We start from the raw sequence: 21,073 nt of genomic DNA, 5'->3' as shown, positions 1-21,073 counted from the left end.
GTAATCATTGAGATGAAACATAGTGTATGATTTGTTGAATGTAAACCTTGCTTTTGTCACTTAGATCTTGTCTGTAAACCTTCACTCAGTTTACAATTAAAAAGGTTTTTTTTAATGTAAACATTTGAAAAAGAAGAAACAGATTAGATTAATTTATATGACTATATTTAATGTAACCCAAATTGATACGAAATGTCATTTAAACATGTGATCAGTGCAGATTATTAATAAACTCTTTTCCTTTTTATACAAGGCTCTAAAATCTAGTACGTCCTTATACTTACACCCCTTCTCAGTGTAGATGTAATGCTGGCACTGAACAGATTCGATCTAATAATGTGGCGCTGCGGGTTAATGCGCCAGACTGCAAAGCCATTTGAACTGCAAGGTCGGCAGTTCAAGCTCACCAGCTGCTCGTCGGAAACCCTATACAGGGTCACTATCGGTCGGAACCGACTCAATGGCACTTCACAACAACAATAGTTGAAAAAGCGACTTCAAGTATCCAAGTTGTTGAGAATTTGCATAAATGTTTTCTAATTAGAGTTGAGTAAGGTGCTCTGGTAGCATAGTGGTTATGAATTGGACTGCGAACTGCAAGGTCAGCAGTTTGAAACCACCAGCTGTTCCATGGGAAAAAGATGAGGCATTCTGCTCCTGTAAAGATGTACAGCCTCGGAAACCCTGTACAGGGTTGCTATGAGTCAGAACTGACTCTCGGGCACATCACCACTACCACCACCATGGGTTTAGAAGTTTAGGGTTAGATTTCTTATAATCATCTAGAATTACATGTTCAGTTCCTCAGATGCACCTGTCATCTTCCTGGTGTCAGTAACGATGTGTGTCTACTATCTTACACAGTGCAGTCATAGATGCTTCTTAAAGTCCTGCATTTACAGAGGGTCCATTTCCCTTCTCAGAAATGGCTACTCGATTCGATTCATTCCTCAAAGACTTACCTGCCTACGGGAGAAATGACTCTCAAGGCAGCGCCTCACACATTAAAAAGCAGAGCAAACCCATAGTGGGTGAGTCACTTCCATCTCAGAGCCCTCTACAGGACAGGGTAGAACCACCACATAGGGCTTTGAAGGCTGTAAGTTTTCATGGAAGCAGCACACCATCACTTTCTCAGTGGAACTGCTGGTGGGTTTGAATTGCTGACCTTTTGGGTTAGTAGCTGAGTGCTTGAACCGCTACACCACCAGAGCTCCTTTCTGTGCATTTTTATTGTTGTGTAAGTGCCGTGATGGCAGTTCTGACTCATAGCAACCCTGTATGGGGTTTCCAAGGAATGGCTGGTGAGTTTGAACCACTGATCTTGTGGTTACCAGTCCAGTGTTTATCCTACTATAGTCCTACTATAGCTTCACACCAGGACCCCATTGCTATAAATATTTGTTGTTATTGTTGTTAGGTGCCACCGAGTCGGTACTGACTCATAGCGACCCTATGCAAACACAACGAAACACTGCCCAGTCCTGGGCTAACCTCCCAATTGCTGCCATGCCTGAGCCCATTGATGCTGCCACTTTGCCAGTTTATCTCGCTGGGGGTCTTCCTCTTTTTCCCTGACCTTCCACCTTACTAGATATGATATCCTTCTCCAGTGATTGGTCTCTCCTGACAATATGTCTGAAGTATGAATGGCGAAGTTTGGCCATCCTGGCCTCCAAGGAACACTCTGGTTGCACTTCTTCCCACACAAATCTGTTAGTTCTTTTGGCAGCCCATGGCACTTTCAATATTCTCCTCCAACACCATAACTCAAAGGCATCGATTCTTTTACGGTCATCCTTATCCACTGTCCAGCTTTCGCATGCATATGAGGTTCCTGAAAATACCATGACTTGGGGCAGGCGCACCTTAGTCCTCAAGCTGACATCTTTGCTCTTCAACGCCCCAAAAAGCTCTTGTGCAGCAGGTTTGCCTAATGCAATATGTCATCTGATCTCTTAAATGCTACTTCTGTGAGTGTTGATAGTTGATCCAGGAAGAATGAAGTCCTTGACAACTTGAATCTTTTCTCCGTTAATAAGAATGTTTTTTATTGGTCCTGTGTTGAGGAGTTTCGTTTTCTTGACATTGAGATGTAATCCGTACTGAAGGCTGTGCTCTTTGATCTTGTAATAAGCTAGTATTTACTGAAGAACAGTTAGGTTGTTACTGGTCTGTTGCCTGTCGAACAGTAGTGTCCAGTTGAGTTCATCTGAAAAATAAATTATTAGAAGTGGAATTGTTGAGTCCTAGAGTCCGTGCTTTTTTTTTTTAAGCTTTTATTGTGAATTGAATGATAGTTACTGGGAGAACATCAGTTTTGCACTCATCCTATCATGTTTCATTTCATTGCAATGATTATAATTACCTCTGTGCATCATCATTCAGCAGTATTTGCTTCTATTTCCTGTGTTTTGTTTTTGTGTGTGTGTGTTGTACACAAAAGCACTCAGGAATATATAATCATTTAAACAACCAAAGGGCACATATGCAAGCCAGCCTCCTGGCTGCCAGCACATACTTTTTCTTCCCATAAGTCTAGAGTCCTCGACTGCTCCCTTTCTCCATGTCATCATCTCTGCCTCCATCTCTGGTGTTGCTGCTTCTCTGGATAGGGTCCCACATTCCACTCATGCTCTTCTCCCTTGATGATCCTAGTGTCCTCTGTTCCTGGAATGCCGAATTAACTGCTCCCTTCTTTATGTAGCAATTGTGATAACAGTTACTCACTATTGAATCATAAGAATCTTATCCCCATCTCCTTTCACCAGACTCCTCTAGACTAGATGAAAACTACTCAATGGGGATTCTCCCTTTCCCTTTTAAACTAAACTCCCTCTTGAAAACTTGTAAGCCAGCCACTTGGTGCCTTTATAGGCCCCCCATTTTAGGTAGCCAATGTCTAAGTTGCCCATCCTTATTAACCCTGTATACAGAGGGGATAGGATTGATCCTTGATGTGAAAACTCCTTCCCTTTCAGTAGGTATTTTGAGCTACTATATCTATAAGTATAGGTCAAGTTCATCAAATTGTAGCAATTTACAATTGTTTCTTTTATCAATTTTTTTTTTTTTATCTTTCTCTGTTTGAGTTCTGATTATCAAGCCATTGAGGCTAGGTCAAATGGGTACTATCTGCAAGTTTGGGTGTTCTTGTGCATCTCCCCTCACTTCATTCATATCAGCTGGACACTTCACTTGCAGCTCTAGCACTCTTTGGCTATGTCTTTGTCCATGAGCTTAGGAGTCCCTAGGTCTCACCACACTTTGGACTAATCAGCCCTTCTTCTTCTCTCTCTCATCTCTAGGTCAATGGGAGTCTATGGAACTTGGTCGCACTCAGCCCATACCTTCATTGTTGCCTTTCCTCCACTTCCACTCACCAGTAGACCAGAGTGGTAGCCAACAAGCTTACCTCCCTTTGAGTCTCAGTCTCGGAGGGGGGATTTGTCCTAAGGAGACTTGATTGCTTTTCTTGAGAGTCCATGCATTTTTGCTTAGATATTTCTAAATGACTACTGCAAAGAGATTTGCCTGCCAAGTTGTATTCCTACTATCAAGGTTTGAAAATTGGCACTTCCAGTTTCTTTGCCTTAGATTATGTGTTATCAAGTCTGTTAGTTTCTGCAGTCTGATCTGGAAAAGCTAGTGAGACATCATTAATTACAGTTACATTTTCTTTTGTTTTGACTGAGATTAGTTCTTTATGTTTTTAAGGTATTTATGTTTCTTTCGGGATTTGTTCATGACCTCTACATATTTTCTTACATACCTGTTCATGTTTTGATAATGATTTCTAGAATCTCTTTGTTTATAAAGAAAAGTAGCCCTTATTCTTGACTGTATTTATAATTATTCTTTCTAAACAGAAGGTTTGAATTTTTATATAATGAAATATACCTGGCCAAAAAAAGTTAAATGCTAGTAAGAAATGTTCTCAAGAAGGATTTCAAACTTTAGTTTAAATAGTGTGACCAATTATAAGTGAGGAGAATTTGAACATTATCTGCCAAAACGTTTTTTATATTTCTCACAATTCATGGAAGGATTTGTTGTTTTCCTCTTATTGCTATTGTTTGGGGTGTAATTTCTCAAACGATCCCTCTTTTCAGATTTCAGATTATAACCTGTTTACTGCACCATTGCTGACGCTCAGTGATCCATGTCAGAAGTAATTCCAGGTCAGATATATTTTCAAATGTTTCAATACATAGAAATAATTGAATATTAGAAGTTAAAAAAAAAGATATATACATATATATGAATTTATTTTTTGCTTTAATTTTAAGCTTATTTGTTAAAGTAACGTGTATTTACTTGAAATTATACTTCATCAGTGTAATAGAAAAATTAATCTCTAATATAGAGTAAAAGATACAATTCAAATTTAACTGGTACAAGTTATAATAATTATATGATTTTTACATTGATGTAAGAAATATGTTCATTGATTATAACTGGAAATGAAAAGTTTGTCACAATTTATCATTTAGTTATCACAAATTATCGTGCATGTGAACTGTTGAAATATGTACTACTGAAATACCAACAAAAGAGTCGGTGTTGGTATCGAGTCTCTGTAAACAGCATTTTAGCCGTCAGGGGATTTGTCTAGAATCCAATAAACAGTAAATCCATTGCTGTCAAGTCCATACAGAAAACTGTAGGGACTAGTCGAACTGCTCCGTATGGTTTCCAAGAGTATAAATCTAAAGAGAAGCAGCCTGCCCTAACTTCCTCTTGTAGAGTGACACGTGGGTTCAAACTACTGTCTTTAAGTTGGTCTCCCCATTCCCACCCAGTCAATTCTGACTGATAGCGACCTTATATAGGATTTCCGAGACTCTAAATCTTTAGAGGAGCAGACAGCATCGTTTTTCTTTGGTGGAACGGCTAAAGGGTTTGAACCACCACGGTTGCGGTTAGCAACCCACAGCACCACATGCCTCCTTTTTGTCTGTAATTGGTATTGTTAGTTGTTGGCTAGCTGTTTTTGACTCACAGTGATTCCATGCACAGGAGTAAAACACTTGACATTCCTGTGCCATCCTCACAATTGTCATGTTTGAGCCCATTGTTGCTGCCACTGTGTCAGCCTGTTTTGGTGGGGGGTCTTGCTCTGTTTTACTGACCTTGTACTTTACCCAGCATGAAGTCCTTAACCAGGGACTAGTCCATCCTGTTACATGTCCAAAGTACATGACACATAGTCTTGCCATCATTACTTCTACGGAGCTTTCTGATTGTACTTCTTCCAAGACACATTTATTTGCTCTTTTGGCATTCCATAGTACTTGAAATATTATTCTTCCAACAACATAATTCAAAGGCATCTTTTTCCTTTGGTCTTCTGTATTCATCGTCCAGCTTCTACATGCCTATGAGGCCAAATACCATGACTTGGGTCAGGTACACCTTAGTCCTCAAAGTGACATCTTTCGCTCTTTAACACATTGAAGAGATTTTTTGCATCAGATTTGCCTACTGCAATATATCCTTTGATTTCTTGACTGTTCCTTCCATGAGCATTGATTGTAGACCCAAGTAAAATTCTTTGTCCAGTTGTAATCATTTTTGTATTCTTTATGCTAAGACATAATCCATACTGAAGGCTATGTCCTTTGATTTCTCTCTGTAAGCACTTCAAGTCCTCTTCAATATTGCTAGAAGGTTTTATCATGTGCATATTGCAGGTAGTTAATGAGCCTTCCCCCAGTTCTGATGCCACACTCTTCATGTAATCCTGCTTCTAGAATTATTTGCTCAGCATATAATGTGAATAAGTATGGTCAAAAGATACGACCCTGATGCACAACTTTCCCTATTTAAAACCACGCAGTATCGCCTTAATCTGTTTGAGTGACTGCTTCTAAGTCTATTAACAGGTTCTGCATGAGCACAAGGCAGTGTTCTGGAATTCCCGTTCTTTGAAATGTTATCCATTGTTTGTTTATCTGCACATAGAATGCCTTTGCATAGTCAATAAAAACACAAGTAAACATCTTTCTGGTATTCTCGGCTTTCACCACGGATACATATGATATCAGCATTGGTATCTGTCTGTCCATGTCCTCTTTGGAATCTAGCTTGAATTTCTGGCAGATCCCTGCCAATGTCCTTCTGCAACCTTTTTTTTATTTAATTATCTTAGGCAAAATTTACAGTCCTGGTGTGGTTTTGTGGGATAAAGCACTGGACTGCAATGTCAGTTTGAACTGCAAAGTCAGCGGTTCACACTAACCAGCCACTCCTTGGAAACTCTATACAGCAGGGTCGTTATGAGTCAGAACTGACTCGATGACACGTAACAACAGGAGCAGCATGCAGAATTTACCTGCATGTGATCTTAATGATATTACTGGATACTGTTGATTCATTTGTTTTTTATAATAGGCACAAATATAAAATCTCTTTCATTTATGCCTATTCTAGACATCCCATGTAACGTGTGTTTGTTGATAGCTGGCTTCTTTCACTTAGCACATTATTTTTAAGGCCCATACATGTTTTAGCATGTATCAGTATTTCATTTCATTTTATATCCAAATAATATGCCATTGTATGATGTGATGGTTAATGTGTAATGTGTTAACTTAGCTAGACTATGATTCTCAATGATTTGGCCAGCACTATGTCATTGTCACTTCGGACATATTGTCAGGAGGGACCAGTCACTGGAGAAGGATATCATGTTTGGTAAGGTGGAGAGTCAGAGAAAAAGAAGAAGACCCCTGGTGAGATGGATTGGCAAAGTGGCAGTATCAGTGGGCTCAAGCGTGGCAACAATTATGAGGTTGGCCCAGGACCAGGCAGCTTTTCATTCTGTTGTGCATAGGGTTGCTTTGAGTCGGTACCGACTTAATGGCACCTAACAACAACTGCTAAGCAAGTCCCACTCTTTAAAATACATGGATTTAAACCATGCCATGAACAAAAACATACTAATTTCTTCAATTCTTAAGTTTAATACTTTTTGTTATTTAGAATGTTCAAGCCCTTTGCTCCTAAATCCTGCCTCATTAACTTCAAAATGGGTTCATAATCACATAGAGGCTAGGATTCACAGTATATCACAGAGTGGAACTATCTGACTAGAAAGACCATAATAAATAAATAGCCACCCTGCACTGGGTAAGACAGAAATCTGTCTGAGAAGGAAAACTCAAATGTTTTTACTAAAGAGAGCAATAGAAAAGTGATAAGACATACCTCCAGAGACGAAAAACTTGAACCCTAATAAAGGCTGTCCTGTGAAATCCTGCCTCTCACAGGTTTCACTTTTTCAGAGACAGTGGAATTGTTATTCAGCATGGTCTTTTAATGGCACTAGTACTAGTCATGGTGTGGAACTGGACTGCAAGGTTGGTTTGAACTGCGAAGTCATTAGTTCAAACTCACTAGCTCCTAGGTCATTTTGACCTAGGAACCAACTTGATGGTACTTAACAACAATACTGTCATGAGCTCTGGTGTGGTGCTGCAGGATAAGCACTGGATTCTTAACCTCTAGGTCAATGGTTCAAACCCACCAACTATTCCTCGGAAACCCTATACAAGGTCTTTATGAGTTGGAACCAACTCAACAGCACTTAACTACTACTACTGCTGTCTGGTGTGCCTCTATGGATCAGCACTGGACTGCAAACCACAAGGTCAGCAGTTGAAACTGACCAGCTGCTCCTCAGAAACCTATACAGACAGGGTAGCTATAAGTTGGAATCGACTCTACGGCACTAAACAACAACAACAACAACAACTGCTATTATACTTTACACACTGTACAAAGAAACTGTTTAAGGAGAAGTATCATGTTGTAGCCAATTTCCATTGGAAAATTCAAGTGACAACCCATGAGGGAGAGCCTCCTGTTTTCCTACTCACAGGAGTTGTGAGAGCCTCTTTATAAACAAGCATGCTGAGTTTATATTGTCATCTCCCTGGAAAATTACAGTTCACCCTTCTAGATTCAGCTCAGGCATCCCTTCCAAGTCACTGTTAGCCCATAAATTAGTCAAGTAGTCTCCCTATCCCAATGTTTCTTCCATTATTTTATTTTGTTTTGTCTCTTTTGCATCTGGTTTAGCTCATCACTCAAAGAAGCCTGTCTCAGTACCTTATAACAGTAACTCACCTACCTTTTGGACCTAAAACAGTATTTCCAACCTTGATTGTTGACCATCAATGTCTGACTTGGCTATGAAAGTCTAAAGCTGTTTTTAAAAATGAATTCATCTTTTTTAAAGAATTTAAATTCCTAAAAAGAATAAAGAATTTCGAAAGAAAGCAGCTTCAAAATGGCTGTCTTAGTTTTCTAGCATTGCTATGTAATAGAGATGCCACAAGTTGGGGGTTTTAATAAATAGAAATTTATTTTCTCCCAGTTTAGGAGGCTGGAAGCCTGAATTCAGAGCACTGGTGTAGGGCAAGCTTTCGCTCCTTGTCAGCTATGGGGAAAGGTCCTTGCTCTGCAGCTTCTGTTTCCTGGTGCATATATTTGACATTTATCTTACCCATCTCTTCTCACTTGTTTAATGTGTTTTTCTTTTCCTTGTTCCCTGTGGACTCCTGTCTACTCCCTAAGACCCAGCTCAGCTGGACCTTCTCTCTGATCCTCTCTCCTTATCCTTGGTACAAGATCCCCTGCATATTTCACCTCTTGTCAGTTTGTTTGGTAACCTTTCCTTCCCACTACCTAGTCTGACTTTGAGCTTCCTAAAGAAAAGTATGGGGCAAGTCTGTCTTAAATCTCCTCAGTTCCGTTTGGAACAACTGTTGAACTGGCAGCCCTCATGCAATTGAGTAGAGTGGGGTCTGGGAAATTTTCAGGTAGGTAAGATCTAGCTGGAGATATGACCCCTTTGTCTTAGAAACTGGGAAATTGCTTTGTGAATCAGCAGTGTGAAACTGTCCTCTTCCTCCACCTGTAAAACTTGAGAAACTTCTTAGATTTTCAACCTATAATCTCCCTGGTCCAATGAACCCAGCTACCTCTTAATAACCTTTTTCCTCTTTTGTTCAGAGTCTTTCTTATCAGTTTTGTCACGTTGAGAATTTGTTTTCGTGAATAATCTCAGGAAATTGGCTTCATGTTGCCTCTCCTTCCTGAAAGGGAAAGAAAAATATGAGTTTATTTCATTTCCTTAATACTTTGAGGTCTAGTTCAAAAGGCAACATTTCTCAGCATTGATAAAACTCAGTGGAAATAAAATTGTGTACTAGTAAAATTAAAATGAAGAAAATGTGTAGTCTTTTTTAAGACCAAGGTGAGCATTGGACTTCCTGACCCATCTGTCAACCTCAAGGTCCATTTCTCAGTTTCCAATTTCATAAGCTTATCATGGGAGCCGAGGGAGAATAGCAGGTAACTGAAGAGAGGCGTCTCATGGCATTACTGACAAACTTTTTCTCTGACAGTGGCTAGGGGTCTTAGGAACAAGAAAGGGAGCAGGGTGAGGAGACTGGTTTTACTACAGTAATACACAGGATTGTATTAGGATGTAACCTGAGTTATGGATGGATCTGCCCGGCTTCATATCACCGCTCGGTCCCCTGTGACTATGACTTTGAGAAGAGCTGTGGTTATCGTGAAATTAAAATGAGCCCGACTTGCCACATTTTGTTAAGCTTCATTATTATTATTATTTTTTTAAATACAGAGAAAACCCAGTCCAGAGTGACTTAAACAAAAGCAAACCAACAAATGCAGTTATTGTCTTGAAACCCAAAAAGTCTAGACATATAATTTCTCAGGTTTAGTTTCTTTCAGAGAAGCAACAATGTCTTTATGGCTAGGTCACTTTCTTTCCATCACTGGGCTCTGCTTTCCCCTAGGTTCAGTTCATGGTTAGTCACGGTCTCTCTGTATCGTGACCTCTTGAAAGTCTGGACCTATATCCTGTAGTTCAAGAAAACGAAAAAAGAGCACCTCTTCTCTGGGTCTTCTAGCTGTAGTCAGGATTGACTCTGTGTGGTTTACATGCCTTTCTTTGAACCAAGCACTGAAACTATAAGGATTTGCTGTTCTGATTGGCTGGACCGGGTCACGTGGCCCAGAAAGTAAGTAGTGGAACCATCTCTCCCTGAACACATAGACTGAACCCCTAGAATGCTAACTCTCTGAGCATTGTTGTTGTTGTTAAGTGCCATTGAGTCGGTTCTGACTCATAGCGACCTTATGTAGAATTTCCAAGGAGTGGCTGTTGAATTTGAACTGCCAACTTTGCAGTTCAAACCGACCTTGAGGTCCAGTGCAGACCACCATACCAGGACTCCAACTCTATGAGCATTTATTGTTTGTTGTTAAGTGCTGTCGAGTCGGTTCTGACCCATAGTGACCCTGTATAGGGTTTCCAAGGAGCAGCTGGTGAGCTTGAACCACTGACCTTGTAGTTCAAATGACTTTGCAATCTGGCTCATTAACCCACAGCGCCACAGCAGGACTCCATATGAGCATAGCTATTTTTAATTTGTCACGTTTGTTCATTGTTGTATCCGTAGCACTTAGAACATTATGTGGCATGTAGCAGGTGCTCAAAAAATATCTGTTGAGTGAATGAATGAAATGAGGGGAAGGTTAATTCTCCAAGGAAAATTGGAGGTGGGGTTAACTGTCTGTTAACAGAAAGGAAAGAACCCTTGTGGTGCAGCAGTTAACATCTTGGCTACTAACCGAAAGGTCACTGGTTCGAGCCCACCAGCTGCTCTGAAGGTGAAAGATGTGGCTGTCTGCTTCGGGAAAAATTGCAGCCTAGGAAACACTATGGAGACTTCTACCCTCTCATATAAGGTCCTTATGAGTTGGAATCAACTGGACAGCCATGGGTTTTCAGTCTTACCAGAAAGGGGAATTACAGGCTATAACAGATATTTTTCCATCATGCATCTATGAAAACCTAGCTGGCAGCGGTATTAGCTCTTGGCAAAACCTGAACCTAGCCTTGGGATCAAAATTGATCCTTTTGAATGGGCATTGTACTCCATTCATAAATCGTACTCCAAAAAAGCAAGTTAATAGATGTGGAGGTAATGGCACAATCATAAGCCCCAGCCCCACCCCTACCCCCCTAGAAATCCAGGGGTAGAGTCATCCCTTTGTGAAGCTGGCCCTCACTTAGTGGCATTTTGTTTGTTCTTCAATTGCTGTGCTTGTTTTGTGCACAGTTGTGTTACGAGCATTGAGAAGAGTGTCTGACTCATAATAGGTGCTTGATAAATATTTGTTTAATGGTGAGTGAATGAATGAATGAAACATTTATTGAATGCCTCTTATGTGCTAGGTTTTGTGAAAGGAAATTTTAGGAATAGAAAAATGATCAGGAAACACAAATCGGAGCCACTGTGAAATGCTGCTCCACTTGGATGGCTATCATTTAAAAAGAGAAGGACTGAAACAGGAAGAAGTGTTGGCAAAGATGTGGAGAAATTGAACCTCTCATAGACTGCTTGCTGCTGCTGCTGCTGGTGGTGTGTCTTTGAGTCGGTTCCAACTCAGAGTGACCCTGTGTAGGGTTTCTGAGACTAAATCTTTACGGGAGCAGGAAGTATCACCTTTATTCTGAGAAACACCTGGTAGACTTGAACTGCTGACCTTGTGATTAGCAGCCCAATGCATAATCCACTATCTACCAGGGCTCTCATATGTTGATGAGGGGAATGTAAAATGAGACAGCTACTTTGTAAAACAATCTGGCACTCCCTCATAAATGTGGAGTTATCATATGGCTCAGCCATTTCATCCTTGGGTAGATATACAAAATAAATGAAAACATCTCCACACAAGTACTTTACATGATTGTTCATAATAGCATTGTTAGCAATAACTAAAAAGGGAAAATAACTCCAGTGTCCACCCAGCTGATGAATGGATATACAAAATGTGGTATAAACTTACAGTGGAATATTATTTGGCCAGGAAAAGGAATGAAGTGCTAATAGGTAGTCCAACATGGAGATCTTGAAAACATTGTACCAGATGAAAGAAGCTAGTCACAAGTGACCGCATACTTATGATTCCATTTATATTAAATATCTAGAATGATTAAGACTAAAAGCAGGTCGGTGGTTGCTTGAGCCTCAGGAGAGGAAGGAATGAGAAGGGACTGATAATGGAGATGGGGTTTCTTTTTGGAGGTGATGAAAATGTTCTGGAATTAGATTGTAGCAATAGGTAAATAACTCTGTGAATATACAGGTTAAGTGCCATCCGGTCAGTTCTGACTCATAGCGACCTGGTATAGGGTTTCCAAGGAGCAGCTGGTGAGTTTGAACAGCTGACCTTGTGGTTCAAACCAACCTTGAGGTCAAGTGCTTATCCTGTGGTGCCACATCAGGATTCTAAATATTCAGATGTTGTTGTTGAGTGCCATCGAGTCACTTCCAACCCATGACAACCCTATACAGAGTTTCTAAGGAGCAGCTGGTGAGCTTGAACTTCCAATTTATGGTTCAAGCTGATTTTACAGTTCACATTAACCTGCAGAGCCACACCAGGACTCCAGATATACAGATGTTGTTGTTGTTGTTGTTGTTAGGTGCCATCGAGTCGGTACCAACCCATAGTGACCTTATGCACAACAGAACGAAACACTGCCCGATTCTGGGTCAACCTCACTATTGTTTCCACACTTGATTCCATTGATGCTGCCACTTGGCCAGTCTATCTCGCTGGAGGTCTTCCTCTTTTTCTCTGACCCTCCATCTCCAATTATAACAGGGTCCCATTCCGATGACTCTGTTGTAAGTTGGTTCTTACATAAGCCAAATGCCTCCCCCACCCCCATTATTAGTTCCTTTTATTCTTTATTGTCAATATCTTTTTATAAATCCAGTCTTTGTTTTGAGGGTGGGGGAGTTGGAAACATTACATATTAAGTTACTGATGTTTTAATACTTACATACATATATTAAAAAGAAATCATAAACTTAACTCTGAAAATGAAGAAGAGTTTGATGTTAACTTTCTATTGGTTGCAGCAATAACTTGTGGAAGGTTCTGGATCCTCTGGAATATTTTGGGGAATGGGTATGGCATTTCTAGTCAGATATTAGAGAGAATGGTTTGTCTGGTTCTTTCCTTTTTTCCTTCACGTATTTCATAGTAACTCTCTGCTTCCCAAATCTGCTGATTGACTTTAGTAAAGAGATTTGGGCCTGTGTTTTCAAACCACTGAAGCCCTTGATTGAGTTTGAAAAACTAAAATCATACAGCAGTATTTTGAACAGTAAATCATAGCATTGAACGTCTGTGGTTGAACCTCTGAGGATTGTAACATCAGCAAATTACACACTGTGACTTTGTATATAGTGTACATTATTAATGATAAGATGTAAAGAACAAAACAGATGATTGTAGGTTCAGTTCACTGTAACTCAGATGTGTCTTAGGTTGAACTTTATGGTATGTGAATTAGCTCTCTATAAAGCTCTCACCCTGGTGTGGTGCTGTAGGATAAACACTGGACTGCTAACCGCAAGGTTGGCCATTCAAACCCACCAGTCACTCCTTGAAAAACCCTGCACAGGTTCACTATGAGTTGGAACCAAATCAGTGGCACTGAACAGCAACAAAGCTGTTATACAAAAATGAATCAGACAAAGACCTATACAAAGAAAACTACAAAACACTACTACAAGCAACCAAAAGAGACTTACAAAAATGGAAGAATGCATCATGCTCCTGGATAGGAAGACTTAACATGGTGAAAATGTCAATACTGCCCAAAGCAATTTACACATATAATGCAATCCCAATCCAGATTCCAAACTTTAGAAACTTTATATGGAAAGGAAAGAGACCCAGGAAAAGCAAAGCACTGCTTAAGAAGAAGAATAAGGTTGGAAACCTCTCACTCTCCAACTTCAAAATGTATTATATGGCTACAGTAGTCAAAACAGCTTGGTACTGGTACAGTGAAAGATAACATTGATCAATGGAACAGAATCAAGAATCCAGAAATTAACCCATCCACATACAACCAACTGAGTTTTGACAAAGTACCTAAATATATCTCATGGGGAGGAGATAGTGTCTTCAACAGATGGTGGTGGCAGAACTGGAAAGTGACATGCAAATGATAGAAACAAGACCTTTACCTCACACCTTATACAAAAACCAACTCAGCATGGATTAAAGACCTAAATGTGAATCCCAGAATTATGAAGGCCATCAGTGAAAAAAATAGGGACAAATGTGAGGGCACTAATTCAGGGAGTACACAGACTAGTAAACATTTCAAAAACGACATAAACAAAAGTAAACAAAATAGATGATTGGGACATACCAAAAATTAAAAACTTATGTGCATCAAAAGACTTCACCCGAAGAATAAAAAGGGAACCCACAGAATAGGAAAAAATCTTTTGCAACGACTTATCAGACAAGAGACTCATTTTTAAATATATAGGAAACTATAACACCTCTACAAGAAAAAGATAATTAACCCAATTAAAAAATGGGTACGGGACATGAACACACATAAGAAGAAATGTTTACAATCACTAGCCATTGTTGTTATTGTTGTTAGGTGCCATCAAGTTGGTACCAACCCATAGCAATCTTATGCACAGCAGAACGAAACACTGCCCGATCCTGGCCCAACCTCACTACTGTTGCCATGCTTGAGTCCATTGATGCTACCACTTGGCTAATCCATCTCATTGGGGATTTTCCTCTTTTTCTCTGACCCTCCACTGTACCAAACATGATATCCTTCTCCAGTGACTGGCCCCTCCTGACAGTATATCCAAAGTATGTGAGATGAAGTTTGGCCATCTTAGCCTCTAAGGAGCACTCTGGATGCACTTCTTCCGAAACAGATCTATTGGGTCTTTTGGCAGCCCGTGGCACTTTCAATATTTCCTCCAACACCATGACTCAAAAGCATTACTTCTTCTATGGTCTTCCTTACTCACTGTCCAACTTTCACATGCATATGAAGTTACTGAAAATACCATGGCTTGGGTTAGGCTCACCTTAGTCCTCAAGATGACATCCTTGCTCTTCAACACTTTAAAAATGTCTTGTGCAGCTGATTTGCCTAATGCAATGTGTTGTTTGATCTCTTGACTGCTGCTTCCATGAGTGTTGATCCAAGAAGAATGAAGTCCTTGACAACTTCAATCTTTTCTCCATTGATATGAATGTTGTTTATTGGTCCAGTGGTGAGGATTTTTGTTTTCTTTACATTGAGATGTAATCCATACCGAAGGCTGGGCTCTTTGAGCTTCATCAGTAAATGTTTTAAGTCCTCTTCACTTTCAGCAAGCAAGGTTGTATCATTTGCATATCTCAGGTTGTTAAAGAGTCTTCCTCCAATCCTGATGCCATGTTTTTCTTCATGTAACCCAACTTCTCGTATTATTTGCTCAGCATACAGGTTGAATAAATACGGTAAAAGAATACAACCTTGTCGCACACCTTTCTTAATTTTAACACACTCGGCATTCCCATGTTCTGTTCAAACAACTGCCTCTTGGTCCAGGTACAGATTCCTCATGAGCCCAATGTTGGCCATTAGAGAGATGCCAATCAAACCAACAATGAAATATCATCTCACACCAGCAATAACAGCAAAGATCAAAGAAATAGAAGACAATAAATACTGGCAAGGATATGCAGAGACGGGGACGCTCATGCATTGCTGGTGGGATTGCAAAATGGAAAGCAATATGACATTTCCTCTGAAGGTTGAAAATAGAAATACCTTATGATCCAGCAATTCCTCTACTTGGTATTTACCCACAAGAAATACGAGCCGTAACACGAGTAGATATATGCACACCAGTGTTTATAGCAGCACTATTTACAAATAGCAAAAAGATGGGGACAGCCTAAGTGGCCATCAACGGAAGAATGGATAAACAAACCGATACATACACACAATGGAATACTATGCTACCTTGAAGAACAACAAGGAAGCTGTAAGTTATCACATAACATGGATGAACCTTGAGGACATTATGTTGAGTCATTCGTAAAAGGAGAATACTGCATAGGACCACTACTGTAAAAGACTAAGAAAGAGAACCCATACTAAAGGTGGGAGGGGGATTCTTTACTGGTTACGGTGGGGTTAGGGGAGGGAGGGGAAGGTGGAGCACAAGGTAGGGAATAGACACAGGACCTTTGGTGGGGGGTGGGGTAATACACAAGAAAGGGGAGGGGAAAGGAAGAACAAGGTGGATGGGAAAACAATTAGGCAGGTTTGCATGGGCTAAGTGGGACAGAGGTAAATAATGATGGATGTACAAACTTGGAACAGCAGGGCTCTGGGATACAGGGATTGAGACATGGGTGGAATGGGGAAAAGGGGGGAAATAATGTTAAGATGCTTGGCTGTCTTTTGAATCTTGGTTTCTCTGTCTCATACCATTATAAAACAGATACCTCAGGGGGAGAAAAAGGAATAGCAAGAAATATCACCCTAGTAAGCTTGTAAGTCCGTGTTCTGCATATAACTGATTGGAATAGCTAAAGTGGGGCCATAAGCTGCCCAGTGAAGGAGGCTTCCTGCATAGCCTCTATATTACATAAGACTATAGGTGAAATCCTGAACCGCATCCAGAAGCTTCTGAGATGGGAAATTTCTACTTGAAAGTACAAGCAAACCAGCCTGGAGCAGCCAGAAAAACAGAAGATACTTTTTTAATGAAAGACCGACAGGAAAAATACAAAACAATAATGGCAGTCCGACTGATTGCTACAAGAACAAGCAAGTTGCTTGCCCAGGAGACATCAAGGCAAGTGGTTGGATCCCCTCAGGGGAAACTCCCTTCCAAGACTAAGACTCAGTGGGAATACAGGAGCAGACATGCACTATGATTGGTGACCACATTCCTCACTAATAAGGGGAAGTGAGGGAAAAACTGGAATGAAGCTGCAAGCTAAGGTCTACAATGTTCAATAGATTCCTGTGAACCTGGGTGGAGACCTGATTGGCTAGCAGTGTGGCAAGACATGGGGACTCTTGGGCTCAGAGTCAGTGACATAGCCACAGAGGACTAGAGTGGAGAGTGAAGCATCCAGCTGATAAGAAGAGAGGGCACATGCATAAGAACACCCACACTTGCAGATAATACCCATTTAACCTGGCTGCAATGACTGGATGACCAGAGCTCAACTGAAAGAAGAAAGAAGAGGAAAAAAAAAGTAACCTGATACAGTTTGATGAACTTGACCTACACCTATGGATGCAGTAGCTCAAAAGAGGGATCAAATCTTTATAGTGAGGATCATTGCCTCCCCCTCCATACGCAGAGTAGACAGGGATGGGCAACTTGGACATGGCTACCCAATATGGGGGTCGGGGGGAGAACCTACCAAGGCAAGAAGTGACTGGCTTACAAGTTTTCAAGAGGAAGCCTAGATACAGAGGGCACGGAGGAAGGTAAAATCTCCGCTGAGTAGTATCCAGTCTGCCTGGGTGGGGCTGATGAAAGGAGATGGGGATAGGTCCCTTGTGGTACAATGGTGAATGATTGCTGTCAGGACTGACTGGGAAAGTGGACATTTTGTAGCAAAATGAAGGGAGTGATTGACTATGCAGTTCAGGAGCGGAGGTCTCTGGGACCATCAAGGGAGTAGAGCGGAGTGCGAGACCCTACCCAGAGAGGCAGTGATACCAGAGATGGAGGCAGAGACAATGATGTGGAGAGATGGAGCGGCTAGAGACTCTAGACCCAGAGAGGGAGAGGGACTGTGTGCTGATGACAAGGCGGGCAGACTTGCAGGGTATAACTTTTGGTTGTCTGATGATGCATGGAGGGGATTGTAACCATGGCAATGAGAAGATAAACGATAGGATGAATGTAAAGCTTATGTTCTCCCATGGAAACGATCACATAATTCACAATAAAACATTAAAAAAAAAAAAAGTGAATGAAATAGTTGTTGTCTTCAAGGAGCTTGCTGTCTAGGAGAGAGAGAGAGAGACACCTCTGTTGATGTACCATCTTGCACTGAAGCACTGATAACGACAACAACATGAAGGAATTTGGGAGTCCTGGTGTGGTACTGTAGGATAAGCACTGGATTGCTGACCACAAGATCACCACTTCACAGTCCGCAGCTGTTCCTTGGAAACCCAGTACAGGGTCGCCATGAGTTGGAATAAACTCGACCACACTTACCACCACCACCACTGATAGAGATTAGCTCCCACTGTAGCTTCTAAGAAAGGTTTCAAATACAATCTCCTTCAAGGTAAAGTCAAAATCAACTTATTTTTGGATCTTGATATCAAACTTAAGGAAATTCTTGCTTAATCCTGACATAATTCTCTATGGGCCTAATGGATAAGGCATTTGTCTCCTAACCCAGAGTTTGTGGGTTCACATCCCACCAGGGCACAAAGTATTGAATTTAGGGATTCATGCTGTGGTGCTGTAGTATCAAGCACTGGACTACTAACTATAAGGTTGGTGGTTCAAGCCCATCAGCCACTCCTCAGATACCCTATACAGGGGGCTGTGAGGCAGAACCAGCTGGTGAAGGAGAGATCCCTGTTCTACTTCATTCTACTGGTTTCTCTGGTAACAATGATGGTTTTAATTGGTTCATATTGTTTCTCTAATACCTTACCTTCATACTTATCTTCTTGTACTGCGGACAAGCTGTGCTTCCCAGTATATGCACATATGTGACCCACTCACCCACCACCACCACCACCACCACCCTCAGCCTGCAAGTCTCCCTGCATGGCGCTGCTGAACTGCTTGTTCTTCTCCACCTCAGGGTCAAGTCCATGCTCTTGGAGCACGCCTGACTCTACCACTTCTATATTCATGTCTTGGTTTGCTCAGGCAAACCCACCTTCTCTCACTTTCAGATCTTCCCCATCCTGAAGTAAGAAGATCACTTCATTGTTTTTGTCCTCTCCCTTCCACCCTGACTAACTCTGTTGCTGCACCATTAACATTGATGTTATTTATTGTCCATGTGTTTCTCTTCCATGAGGCTGAAAGCATTTAGAGTTCAGAGACTGAACTTGTGTGTCTTTGTTTCTGCATCCCCGGCACAGTGCCTGACAAGAAGAAAGTGCCCAATTAAAGGATGGTGGTCAGTGACAGAAATATACAGGGAAGGGAGGAAGCTGTGGATACCAGTCACCGAATGTATTCACTCACACCATCCATGACCATGAAGGTAGCCCAGGGTCGGCAGTATTTTGTTTGGTTACACATACACTTGGCATGCATTGGAGACAGTTTAATGGCAAGTAACAATGACATTTACTGAGCTCTTATGTCAGGCTGTCAAAATACTTGTCAGTTTTCTCTCTCTGTCTACAGCTCAAGAAGTCATGGATACTATCATTATCCCCATTTTATAGACAAAGACATGGGGAGTTAAAGTTCCTGTCTATCACATTAAGGAGTTTGGAAATAACCTTTTTTGTTCCAATGAAAACAGATTTCAAGAGACATTATAAGATTTCCTTTCCTTACTAAAGGAAACACAAACCTCTTCCTCCTTAAGCCTGAGGTATAGATTTGTTTCCTCATAATTAATCCCTCCTAGAACCAATTCCTTTGTCTTTTTTGGTAGTCTGCACCCTGTGTGTCTTTCTGCAATCAGACTCTCTCTGTCACTTGGCCCACATAACCCAGTGCTTAGCGTGAGGACTTTGGCAGGCCCCCCATGCTCTGTGACTTACGGGAAAGATGGTTGAGGGGCTCACACTGATTTTGGTTCTCATTTTCATCCTCACACCTTCAGGTACTGTTATTGTCCCTGTTTCCCAGATAAGGACAGGGCTGAGCCCTAGTCACTTTGACCTTGAGTTCTTACTCTTGACCCTCATGGGCAGCTCTTCCCACTTTTGGGCCTTACTTCCTAAAACCATGATCTTTCTAGTCTCTAGAGTCCTAATGTGGCTCTGTAAGATAAGCACTGGAGTGCCAACCACAGGGTCTGCGGCTCAAAATCAACAGAAAATCAGAAACCCTATGCAGGGTCCCTGTGAGGTGGAATTGACTCAGTAACAGTGTGTTAACTACTTCATCAGGAGCCCTGGTGGTGCAGTGGGTTAGGCTTTGGGCTACTAACCACATGGGTTAGGCTTTGGGCTACTAATCCACTGTCCACTCTGGGAGAAAGATGAGGCTGACTGCTCCCCTAAAGATTTGCATTCTCTGAAACCCTATATAGGGTTGCTATAAATCAGGGTCAACTCGATCGCAGTGGTTTTAGTGCCTGTTTCATTAACTTTCTGAGTCCAGATGACTTCCCAGTTAATACATTATAGAGGTCCTGAAGGCAATGTGTACTTCATAGAGTTAGCTTATCTGACTTAGTTCTAGGACTAAACTTTTTATTTTGCCTTTATATGGTATCATTATTTAATATAAGGTGGCTTCAAGAAGTTTGTGGAAAAAATTCCGTTGTCTTTTGATCCCAGTTTTCCATGAATTTTTGAAGCTCCCTTGTATTTAAGACATACTCAAGTTGTTTTCAGGTCTTGATAAATATAAACAGCAGCTACAAAACAGTTTATATTGGATGGTACTATTGGTGTGACAATCCCACTCATCCCCTGCCCGTCCCCCTCGAAACAGGAGAATTAAAAGGGGCGCAGGGAAGGAGAGGCATTCCAAAGGCAGATGAGAAAATGGGTAAATGATTTTTTTCTGTCACCTCCAGGATATGAAACTGCTCAAATACTAAATCACCTAAAATTCTGGCATCGTCTTTCTGAGTATGTTTTCTTGCTAAAGTGTTTTCGAATCACTTTGACTCATAGTGACCCTGTATAGGTTTCTGAGGAGCAGCTGGTGGGTTTTAACCACCAACTTTGTGCTTAGCAGTCCAGTGCTTATCCTGCAATGCCACATTCATTCTCCCTAATAACATTGCTTAGAACATCATGAAACTGACTCTTAGACATCTTTTGGCATACCTTTTAAGAAGCCAGCAGATTTCGAGCCTTCTTATATTAAGGCCACTGTAAGTACCTAAACTGGGAGGAAGATGAGACTTTCTGCTCCTGTAAAAAGATTTATAGCCTTGGAAACCCTCTACAGGGTCAGTATGTGTTGGAACTGACTCCAGGGCACACAACCACTACCAGCACCATGTA

The sequence above is a fragment of the Chrysochloris asiatica genome, unplaced genomic scaffold (assembly GCF_000296735.1).
Source record: "Chrysochloris asiatica unplaced genomic scaffold, ChrAsi1.0 scaffold00230, whole genome shotgun sequence".
Classification (NCBI taxonomy): domain Eukaryota; kingdom Metazoa; phylum Chordata; class Mammalia; order Afrosoricida; family Chrysochloridae; genus Chrysochloris; species Chrysochloris asiatica.
The sequence above is the reverse complement of the archived record's forward strand: the minus strand, read 5'-3'. Positions refer to the sequence as shown.